Consider the following 12,136-nt stretch of genomic DNA (forward strand, 5'->3'; position numbering starts at 1 on the left):
ACCTTAAATAACTTGCGTGCGCAGCAAGCACAAGTTGTGATTTTTGCTCTGCACATGCGTATTAGTGTCCTCTTTGATCGTGGGAAATTTGAACAACGGACGCATCTCCGATCCGAAGATATCGGCAAAAGTTTTTTTTCTAAGATAAGTCGTTCACTTCACCATGCACACTCCACAATGAATAGCTTATTATCCTTATGTGACTAAATGTAACTGGTGTCATCACAAACGTTATTGTGTGCCCCAGGGGCGGAGCGGGGGGGTGGCTAATTGGGCTTAAGCCCCGAATGGTTTGTCAAAAGCCCCGAATCTTTTAGGTTTTTTAAAATAACTTCAACTTTGTTTAATTTCCTCTCAGAATTTCTGATGGAGCGGCAAAAAATTAAACAATGTGCGTGGTGGCGGACGCAGGGCTGCCAACTCTCACGCATTGAGCGTGACACACACGCAATTGACCCAATTCTCACGCTCTCACGCCACACCCCCGATTTCTCACGCTTAAGTGTCAAACCGGTAGGTAAAATGCCTGAAAGATGAGTTTATCTATATATCTACCTGTTGAGCCACTCGTGATCGACTAGTTATACCGCAAATTAGTTAAATATCCCGTAATCTAGAGTAAAGATATTGTGCTCCAAACCGCGCGCACGGCAGAGGTAAGCGAGCGAGAGACCTTGCGTGTGCAGACCACCCCCCCCCCCCCCCCCCCCCCCCCCCCGTTGGAGTAGTCTCACGCCAAGCTAAACTCAAAAGTTGGCAGCCCTGAAGTACAGATGCATCAATATCGTCAATAAGTTGTTTTTCCCCCCATACTTTAATTTAAAAAGTAAATCTTTAATATATTCTAGATTCATTACATAAAAAGTTAAATATTTCAAGCCTTTTATTGTTTTAATCATGATGATGGGCTTCCAGCTCATGGAAATCAAAACTCCAGTACGCCTATCTCAAAATGTTTTAGAATTTTAGAACAAAGAATTTTTTATACGACCTGACAAGATCTCTAATCAGCTAATCAACTCAAAACACCTGCAAAGGTTTCCTGAGAATTCAATCTGTCAGTTTTGTTCTGGTGGTGCAGCACAATGACCTTTTCCACAATATTACATTTTTTTGAGATGCGCCTGTAATAATGTAATAAACATATTAGTATTTACATAATTAAAGGAATTGTTATGGTGAACAGTGATAATGAATAAATGGTAGCAGCAGAGTATTGCTAATTAAATGAATATCACTGTCCACAATTTTATATGTAAGCTTTTTGGGCAACGCATCAATAATTTACTGTAACATATTGCACAATATCATCAATATTTAATGCAGCAATTCTGAACAAAAAGTATACATATTTAAAAATAAGACACAGGTCTTTGGAACTTTTATTGCACACATGAGACTTAAATTATTCTCAGCGAGTTATGGTAGCGTTTTGGCCCCAGTCTAAAAGGGCTGCTATATAAGTTTTACACGCCACCAGATACCACTGTGTTTTACCTATTTAGGCAAACTTAAAAATAGTCAGATAATGGTTGCCTCTTTTTAGTTGCCAGGGGTGAAAATGAGTCATCCTTAACATTTTTGGTGTTTTGGATTCACTACAGCTGGAGAACAATTACATACAAAATAGGTTGTAGGCTCTACTCTGTGATTTTTTTTTTTTTACTGAGTAGGCCTAACTATCATAATTTTCCCAGGTAGTGTATAGATTTTTAGGCTTTCTAATATCTCAAACAGCCTGAAAAATAGTGCATTTAGCTGACGTAAATGGGGAAAAAATCTCCAAGGGAGTATGCCCCTGCCTGGACCGCCCCTAGGTTTGGGCTAAGCCCCGAATGTTTACATCGTCTGGCTCCGCCCCTGGTGTGCCCTAAAAACTGGCATATTTCATGGTATTGTGTCATGCAAGATCATTGCAAAATCTAGAGAAATGTGTGAGGTGGCCAGCGGGGTAAGTTGAGACACACGTGTCTCAACTGTACCCCCGATAGATTTCTATTAGGAAACACTGTTTAGTTGTTCAGTGTTATGATAACAGGTTTAACGTCGTAATTAGCCAGCATAGGACGCAAATGAAAATACAATTTGAATATTTGTGATATTTAAACTGTGTATTATAAATAAATATATTAAATATATTGTTCCTGTTTTATATATTTTAACCAGTGCTTAGCCTATTTAAATAAAATGAATGAATTTAAATGGATGAATAAATAAACATGTTGCCCAATTGTTTTTTTTCTTTATTTGTCTTTATTTATTATATTTGCAATGAACATTTAGTTACCTTTACATCATTAAAAATGGGTGTCTCAACTGGACCACATATGGGTACAATTGAGACAAAGTTAAGACAAAAAGCACCATATTTTTATGAGCTAATTGTGGAAAATATAAACTACTTATGGGTATTATTGTGTAGCGAAGAACTACCTGAAGCTGCTAGGGCTAGTTGGATCGCAGTGAACCAGGTGTGTCGGTCAGAACACCACAGAGTGAAGTATCAGTTTGAACTGGATTTATTCTCACTGGTATGCAGAATTAGCATGAGAGGAGGAGACAGCCTTTACATAAACTTTAACAAGCTATGAAAACTTGAGATCAATAGTGCAGTAGACTGATGAGAGCAGCCTCCAGAGGGAATGGAGTTCCTTAACTGTGTTTGAGCATGAAGACGATTGCTGTTGCACATGCAAGGCTTGGTGGACAATGACACGATGTGAGCATGTTAAGCACACTTAGCTGAGACCTGGAGTAGTCCGTAGGCCCTGCTTCAACTGACGTGGGTTTGGCTCATAAATGGGCTGAATAACCATTAGCTGGCATAGACATGTTTGGCGTGCTCGTAGTAAAGGATGTAGAGGCTTGAATGTGTGTGTGTGTGGTTTCTTCTCTGTAGGACGCACACAGACACAAGATACATCCACCTGAAAGGCAATAATGCTTCTGAAACGCGTCTTCAGCTGTTCGTGATTGCGGTGAACCTGATTACTAGCAGCGGCTGATGCAATCTGCCATTCGCACTGAGCAGAAGAGAAAGCTGCTCCTCCGGTCACTCCCTACAGAGTTCATAATAAGAGTCCCAACTAAAATAGTGCTAAATCGCTCTAGTATCATCTTATTATTAAGGGGCCTTTTGCACAGCCGCCCCCAAATTGCGTGCAATTTGCTCACGTAAAAGGCTCATCTTAAATTTGGACCGTAGAGGGGCATTCCTCATCCTCCTCAGTATCTGGAATGACTGGAAGAGCAATAAGCCGGGCAACTGGCCGAGTATACACTTTGTCTTTGACTTGCACGTCCACGGATCGCACATGACCATCTGCACTCGGATTTACTTTAACTACTCTGCCAACTGGCCAAAGTGCCCTGGGGAACTGGGGGTCCATCAACAGGACCACTGAATCCACTGTCAGATCAGCTGGGACACCATGCCACTTCTGCCTGCATTGGAGGGTTGGCAGGTAGCACCTGATGAACCTTGACCAGAAGTGATCTGCTATAACTTGGCAGTGTCGCCATCTCCGCCGGCTTAGTCCCTCACTCTTAGGGTAGACAACTGAAGGTAGTGCTCCATCAAGCCGCCCCATCAAGAAGACATTAGGAGTCACGGCATCCAAGTCAGCAACACTGGATGAGGTATAGCCCAAAGGTTTGGTATTCAGTATTGCCTCAACCTCCACTAAGGTAGTATTTAGTACCTCCTCAAAGATAGGCTGAACTCCTAAGACCGTATGCAGTGCAGCCTTAACTGACTTGATCTCCCTCTCCCAGGTTCCCCCGAAGTGAGGAGCTGCAGGTGGATTGAAGTGGAAGTCAATCTTCTGCTCGGAAAGGAGCCGTTGGAGGTCGGAAGACATGTTGTTAAAAGACTCACGGAGCTCCTTCTCTCCTGCCTTAGAGTTCGTACCCTGGTCGGAATAGAGTTCAGCTGGAGTGCCTCTACGAGCAATGAACCGCCTGAGACTCATCAGGAACGAGTCAGCGTCCATACTGTGTAGGATGTCTAGATGCACCGCCCTGGTGGTAAGACACTTATAGATAATGCCCCATCTCTTCTCTGAGCGTCGTCCTATTTTGACCTGGAAAGGCCCGAAGCAGTCGACGCCAGTGGAGTAGAACGGCGGTTTGTATAAGCGTAGACGTGCCACTGGTAGGTCGGCCATCCTCGGGACCAACGGCTTAGACTTCCATCTTCGATACTCCTTGCACTGGTGTTGCACCCTACGAACTGCTTCCCTACCACGGAGAATCCAGAAGACCCGGCACATCTCGGCGAATACTCGCTCAGGACCCGGATGACAAAGACGAGCATTGTAGTCCTGGATAAGGAGTTTTGTCGCTGGATGCAAGGGGTCCAGGACAACAGGATGTTTGAATGCAGGGTCTAACCATTCGGCACTTTGGAGTCTTCCTCCGACTCGTATGATTCCCTCATCGGGGTCCAGCTCCGGGGACAGGGTTAGTAGACGACTACTTCGAAGTACCGCTTTCCCTGCCTTTAGGTGACGTAACTCCTCCGGAAAGCACTCAGCCTGAACTCTACGGAAGATAGTCATCTCTGCCTGCCGGTAGTTAGCCGCTATCAAGGGCTTATCTCGGTCTGCCGCCCCATGTACCTCCTGCGCCACGGACTCAACCATATCCTTCCAGGACTCGTATGACTGGCCCAGGTGGGTCTTCTGTCTGTCTGCTCTAGATATCACCCCACATGAAGCAGACTTCTTGTACTCCGTGATGTCCTCTTCTGGTGCCTTTCCAGGTGAGGGTGGCCATTCAGCAGGTCCCTTGTGAAGGAAGGATGGCCCTTGGCTCCAGCGGTTCGGCATAGCCAATTCTGCCAGGGTTTTCCCACGGGTCACATCATCTGCTGGGTTCTGCGCAGAATCAACATAGCGCCAGGTACTCTCTCCTGTCAACTCCTGGATCTCGGAGACTCGAGTACCCACGAACACCTTGAAGCGGCATGATTCTGACTGCAACCAGGTTAACACTGTTGTTGAATCACTCCAAAGGATTGTCTGATCCGTCTTCAAGGTCAGTTCTCTCTCGAGTGTCCTCGCCAATTGGGCAGCGGTCAAGGCACCACAGAGCTCTAGGCGCGGAATGGGATGCTGTCGCCGGGGTGCTACCCTGGATCTAGCCGCCAGGAATGCCAGGTAAACCCGTCCTTCAGTATCTTCTGTCCTCAGATAAGAGACCGCTCCGTAGGCCCTTTCAGAGGCGTCACTAAACACGTGGATCTGTCTGGAAGCAACCATTTGATCGGTTTGAGTCGAAGCATAGTGCCGGGATAATGAGACACGTGGCAGCAGGTGTAACTCTGATTCCCACTCCTTCCATGCTTTCTGCAGATCTTGAGGGATCAGTGGGTCATCCCAGTCACGCGGTTTGTCCTGACATGTTCTGGACGATCATCTTTGCACGGGTCGTGTAAGGTGCAATAAATCCCAAGGGATCATATTGCCCGGCGAGCACCTTGTAAACATTCCTCATGGTAAGTGGTCCATACTCCAGAGGTCGGCTCTTGTAGCCTAAGGTGTCTGTCTCCCAATGCCAGCTGAGTCCGAGGGCTGGTTCTGAAAGTCCGAGTTCACCGTGCGAAAGCCATCTCTCCATGCTGTCGGACCTCGCCTCTGCAGGTAGGTGTCGGAGTACATCAGGTATGTTGCAGGCCCACTGCCTGATCTCAAACCCTCCAGATGCTAGCACTTCCCTGAGCCGGTCCACCAGCTCCTTAGCTTCCTCTGCTGTGTGCACACTCTGAAGACAGTTGTCCACGTAGAAACAGTGCTCCACTGAATGCCTGACTCCTTCTCCTGGACCCCCATGATCTCTCGCATGCATTTGGAGAGCAAAGGTTGCGCAACACGGTGAACACGCAGTGCCAAATGGTAAGACCTGCCACTCGAAGACATCAGGGGGGGTTTCACTCTTCATGTCCCTCCAGATAAACCTGAGGAGCGACCGATCTTCTGGTAAGAGCTGAACCTGGTGGAACATGCCTTTGATGTCACCACTGACTGCTACTGCACGTTCCCTGAAGCGCAGTAAAACGCCCAGGAGAGAGGCTCCCAATGTTGGTCCAGAAAGGAGGGTATCATTGAGGCTACGACCTCGGAATTGGAAGGAGCAGTTAAACACCAAACAACTCTTTCCGTTATGGCTCACCAAATGGTGGGGTATATACCATGACTCATCTTTGGTTGAGGCTTCCCTTTGGTCAATCTTCTTGACTGCTCCTGTCTCCACCAACTTGTGGATTGCAGCACAATACTCAACGGCTCGTAGGGGGTCCCTGGCCAAGCGTCTCTCCAAACTTCTGAGGCTGGGTAGCACGGCTTCCTTGGGAGCTTGAAGAGGGGGAATGTCTCGTTTCCGTAGCAGAGGCGTGGCATATCTGTGGATGCCTGCGACCTGTACTCGCCTTGTCTTGACCTCTAGGAGCTTAACTGCTTCCTTATCCTGCTTCGACCTCATTGCCAGTTTAACGCTCTGGTATGGCTGTGTGTCCATCTTCCAAAGCTTCTCCACGTTCTGCATCACCTCCGTCATCTGGGGTGAAACACTAGTGAAGAGACACTGCTGGGTGCTCGGTGCCCACTGTGTAAGGTGTGCGGGTCCTTGAAGAGTCCATCCCAGTCTCGTGCGAATGGCGGCCGGACCTCCAGGAGGCCCCATCTTAACTGGCTCGATAGGGTTGAGTAGATGGGGGTAGTCAGCGCCAATTAACACAAGCGGCTTAATGTGATTGAATGCCTCAAGGGGAAGATCCGCCAGGTGCTTGTACTTCCTCTTCAAGCTTGCGATGGGGTAGGAGTGGTCTGCTAGACCCAAGCGTTGAGAGGTGAAGGCCTCCACTATCTGGAATGTTCGCTTAGGATTGGTAGAGGATGAAATTTTAAATGAGACAGCAGCTCCCTTCAGGGTTTGAACTTATTTGCCTAATCGTGCGGAGAGCAAGGTCCTCAGGCTTCTTCTCCAAACCCAACTTATCAACAGCCTCGGGGAGGAGCATTGTGCGCTCAGAACCATCGTCCAGAACTGCGTAACTGTCTAATGTCCTGTCCCTGTTGCGCAGGAGAACTCTGACGACTTTCAGCAGAACACGAGAGTGGGCCGATGGTCTGTCCAGGTAGAGAACTTCTATACTAGTGCTCACCAGACAGCTTTCAGCCTTCGGCGGCTCAGCCGTGGGGCGTGCGTTGGCATCATGCAAGACTCTCAGATGCTTCCCTTGACACACCTCGCAGAGTTTCTTGAGGTCACATTGCGCTGCCTGATGTGCTCTCCCGCATCTCCAACATCTCTTATTAACCCTGATCCACTCAACAACCTCCTCTTTGGTGAGTCTCTGAATGACTGGACAACTATTCAAGAAGTGCTCTGTGCCCTCACAGTATGGACAGTAGGGTTTGGATTTGCTCTTCCATTTTTGCGCAGATGAGTTCTGACCCTCTTGTCTCAATCTTCGGTTCGACGTATAGCTCTCTGCTCCGTGCAGCACCGTAGCTACTGGCTTGCTCCGTCGCTTCTCGGTTCGAGGTCCTGACAGCCCTTGGATACGGATGTCTGAAGGGTTGTCGTAACCTTGGCACCACGACTCGTATCGGAGCCACTCCGCCGGGTCGAGCAGCGTATGAGTATGCCCGGGACGATGGAACATCTGACGTCTGAAGTTCGCTCTCATCTCTGTCGGAAGCTTGGTGAGGAGTCGTGCCACATGTGAGCTACATTTCAGCTCGACTTCTCCATCTGGGCCCAGTGTCTGTAACATACCCACAAGTGACTGTACATGCAGGGAGAACCTCTCAAAGGCAGCTACATCTCCTCTTCTGATCTCAGATGAATCCATCACTGCAGCTATCCTCTGCAATGCTACATGGTGCGGCTGGCCGAACTTCTCGGTCATGGCTGCCATGGTGTCAGTGTATGGCCTAGGCGAGTTAATAAAGGAGTCAGCAATGAGACAGGCCTCCTCAAGTTTCACATGATCCACCAGAATCTGATACTTAAAAAGCTCTGAAGCGTCAATGGGTAGCAGATTGGCTAGGGCTAGTTTCAGCCGAGAGAACTCCATCGGATCCTTATGGACGAAGAGAGGAATTTTCGGCGCTGTAGTCTCCTCCTCCCAGAGTCACCGATGCTGGGGAGAACTGTCTGCCTCGAGCAGGGTGTGATTGACTTGTATCAGGCCTGGCTGGGTACTGAGTTGAAGATCCCGCATCTGTGCGATACATTCTGGGCTGCGGACTGGAGATGGGCATGTAGGGTTCTAGCCCCCGGGTGTAGGACCGGACGTTGTGATGTTCAGGACCTCGTGTAGGTTGAGGGCTGTTCAAGCTACGAGGGGTAGAATGTAGCTGAGTATGGGCTGTGACATTGGAAGTCACACTGTCCCTCATCAATTGTAACTCGCTCATCATTCTGTCTATAGCGGTGACCACACGCTGATCCTCCGCAACCGCAGACGATGGAGGGTAATCAAACGAAGGCCATGGTGGAGGGGGCAGTCCCTCATCATACTCCTCTTCCTCTAACGCTAATGAGTCACCTGGTAATGGAAGGGGTGGCACTGGCCATTGCTCTGAAGACGGATCCCGCTGCGCTGCTCCTAGCACTCTGGCCGAGGTTGTTAACTCACCCGACTCCCTTCTAGTACCATGAGGTGAGGCTAAACTGTACTCCAGGCTCTCTCTGTGTAACCCGCTCGGTTCATCCTCCGTGTAGGGCATAGGGGCATGTGGCCATCCTAGGCTCGTGTTGTTAATGCTATCCCCAGAGCTCGTGGAATAATCATCCCGTGCATTGGGGAGTCTACTCCACTTTACATGAGGCTGTGAACTCCACTCTTCCCTGGTTGGCGCGTGTGGTAGCGGGCTGACATGCGAGTCATGTATCTTCGGTCGTGCCACACTGACCTCATAATCTCTCAAATATGATGGCTGCCTTAACTGCCGCCTGGGCTGAATCGATGGGGCCCACGAGGCTTCATCACTCCATTGCATGCTCCCAGCACTGCTGCGATCCGGCTCGAAGGACCACAAAATGTAGCGAAGAACTACCTGAAGCTGCTAGGGCTAGTTGGATTGCAGTGAACCAGGTGTGTCGGTCAGAACACCACAGAGTGAAGTATCAGTTTGAACTGGATTTATTCTCACTGGTATGCAGAATTAGCATGAGAGGAGGAGACAGCCTTTACATAAACTTTAACAAGCTATGAAAACTTGAGATCAATAGTGCAGTAGACTGATGAGAGCAGCCTCCAGAGGGAATGGAGTTCCTTAACTGTGTTTGAGCATGAAGACGATTGCTGTTGCACATGCAAGGCTTGGTGGACAATGACACGATGTGAGCATGTTAAGCACACTTAGCTGAGACCTGGAGTAGTCCGTAGTCCCTGCTTCAACTGACGTGGGTTTGGCTCATAAATGGGCTGAATAACCATTAGCTGGCATAGACATGTTTGGCGTGCTCGTAGTAAAGGATGTAGAGGCTTGAATGTGTGTGTGTGTGGTTTCTTCTCTATAGGATGCACACAGACACAAGATACATCCACCTGAAAGGCAATAATGCTTCTGAAACGCGTCTTCAGCTGTTCGTGATTGCGGTGAACCTGATTACTAGCAGCGGCTGATGCAATCTGCCATTCGCACTGAGCGGAAGAGAAAGCTGCTCCTCCGGTCACTCCCTACAGAGTTCATAATAAGAGTCCCAACTAAAATAGTGCTACATTGCTCTAGCATCATCTTATTATTAAGGGGCCTTTTGCACATATTGATTGAAAATATCTTAGTCTACAAGCTAATGAAATGTCATGTGGCATGTCATGTAGAAATTCACTTCTTTTCAATATCTTTTTTTTTTTAAAAATCAAAACGCAAAAAAGTGTCTCAACTGTAGGCTACTCAGTCTACCACAACGCCTGTCAGCAGGACAGGAAAGTTAGTTTTACTGACATTTGTTGACCTTACAACATCTCATCTTACCGCAGATAGCCAACGTTACTGATTCAGGAAAACGCGCTTTTCTCCGCATCTGACAGAAGTGTCACAAGCTTTCACACAGATCTTTCAAAATAAAAGTAGATTCAGAAAAAAAAGAGAATTACGTTGTTGTTTCTTTGACATATGGACATATGCGTCTCACTCAAAACGGTCTCGCAACCCATCAGTTGAGGAACATGGCATCTATATTTACTCTACTATGCTCCGATCACTGCTCAAGCTCATTCGGTACCCGCACATTTCCGCACTCGTTTGACTTGCGCCTGGCGCTGAGGTGAAGTTGCAATGCGCGTCTGAAAAGTCTCACGTTTTTTGTGGTCTTAAAGCGACGGTTCTGTGTTTCAAAAACAAAATTCTTGTAAAAATAAGAGTGAGACAGAAACAGCAGTTGTGAGAGGGGTGGCCAAAGGGGTGGCCAAGCTTAAGCCAAGGGTGGCCATGGTCACCCCTGGCCACCCCCTGGCTCCGCCACTGGCTGTCGACTTATGAATTTACACATGCGTTGTCTTAAAGCATATTAAAAACACCACATAGACATATAAACAAGATTAAAAACTTGATTTTTACCACAGGGGGATTTTAATATATTTCTGACAAATTGTAATTAATGGGGAAAAAATATCAAAATGCATATTTATTAATAAACAATGTATTTAACAAAGGTTTTCTGTACTTTGTACACAAAAGTTTACGATTATTGTGATGAATTAAAACTGGTCTCATGTCAGTTGTTTAACGACCCTCTTAATTCTGACAGAAATAATTTCCTGAGGGAAAACATTTTTTCAATTTTCCCACTAAAATGGCAAGGCAATTCTGTGGGAATGAAACCATAATCCTGTCTCTGAATCTGACAGATTCATAACAAACAGACCACTCGACTGATAAACAGACACCAGGCATATTTAACATCTATAACAAAAAAGTATTTTTCATTTTAATGGCTTTGTTTTTAGAACTACTGTACTGTTCATTAAGGTCATTATAAATTTCTCAATTTATAAAACTGATCTGAGATCAGGTAAAAAAACATATGCACTGGTTAGGTGTTTCTTTACCAAATCAATTCCCATCACAATAATGACTAGCTGTCTATAATATCTCATGCCCTGGACACAGTATATATGACCAAATATATTTGAAAAATACCCAGAAATGTACAGAAGCCCATATTCGCCACATAAGAAAAAAGTCATGCTTTGATCAATCTTTAATATGACATAAAAAGTCATATTTATGACATCCTAAGTCACGTTTATGAGATGATGTGGGGGGGAAAATACTTTTCATGTCATAATTGACTTTAAATCATAATATTGTGTTTTCATCTCATAAACATGACTTGGTATGTCATAATTTCAACTTTCTATGTCATACTTGTTTTTTTTCATCCCCTTGTGTGGTGGAAATAGGCTTCCATTGAAGCGCAGTCAGTCAGTTTGAGTTTTCAGGTCTGCTGGCATCTGGTTGGCTGAGATGGTTTTGATGGGCGGGGTTTTGGAGAGGGGGCGGGGCGGTGACGTAGTGGTAAAGTATAAAGGCACGCTCTTTATCAATTAAGTCTTTTCTATTCAATGGAATCTACAAATCATCAAATGCCATTAAATATGAAGTGTTTGTGTAATACGTGTTCTTTCATAAATTTTTTGGCTCGTTTGTTTTATGGAGAGAATGGCTAGTTAGCCCAATAAGAGACAGCTAACTTTACTCTCAATTTTTATGATGCAATCTACAAATTTATAAAACCGAGATTAGGTAAAAAAAATTATATAGACAATGGTTTATGAGTTCATTGAGATCATCGCCCCCTAATGGCGAACCATTGAAATTTATAAACGTATCAATGCATTTATGACGTAACGAAGCCTCCGCTACTGAAGTCACGTGACACTGGTAGTTTGATTCGCGATCCGAACGAATCACTCGTTCAAAACAAACGATTCTCAAAGCTTTCAAAAGCATCGGTCACTGCTGATTGTTGTTCATTATCTGCAAAAAAATCCCCCACAATACTGTAAAATGATTGTAGATTTGATTTTAAAAAGTAGTTGGCTTAACATAAGTTAATTGAACCTAAAAATTTGAGACAATACAAAGAGGATTCATTTAATCAACAGAAACTCAAAATA

Source organism: Siphateles boraxobius, unplaced genomic scaffold (genome assembly GCF_051911475.1).
Source record: "Siphateles boraxobius isolate OS27281-9 unplaced genomic scaffold, OSU_SipBor_1 77, whole genome shotgun sequence".
Classification (NCBI taxonomy): Eukaryota; Metazoa; Chordata; class Actinopteri; order Cypriniformes; family Leuciscidae; genus Siphateles; species Siphateles boraxobius.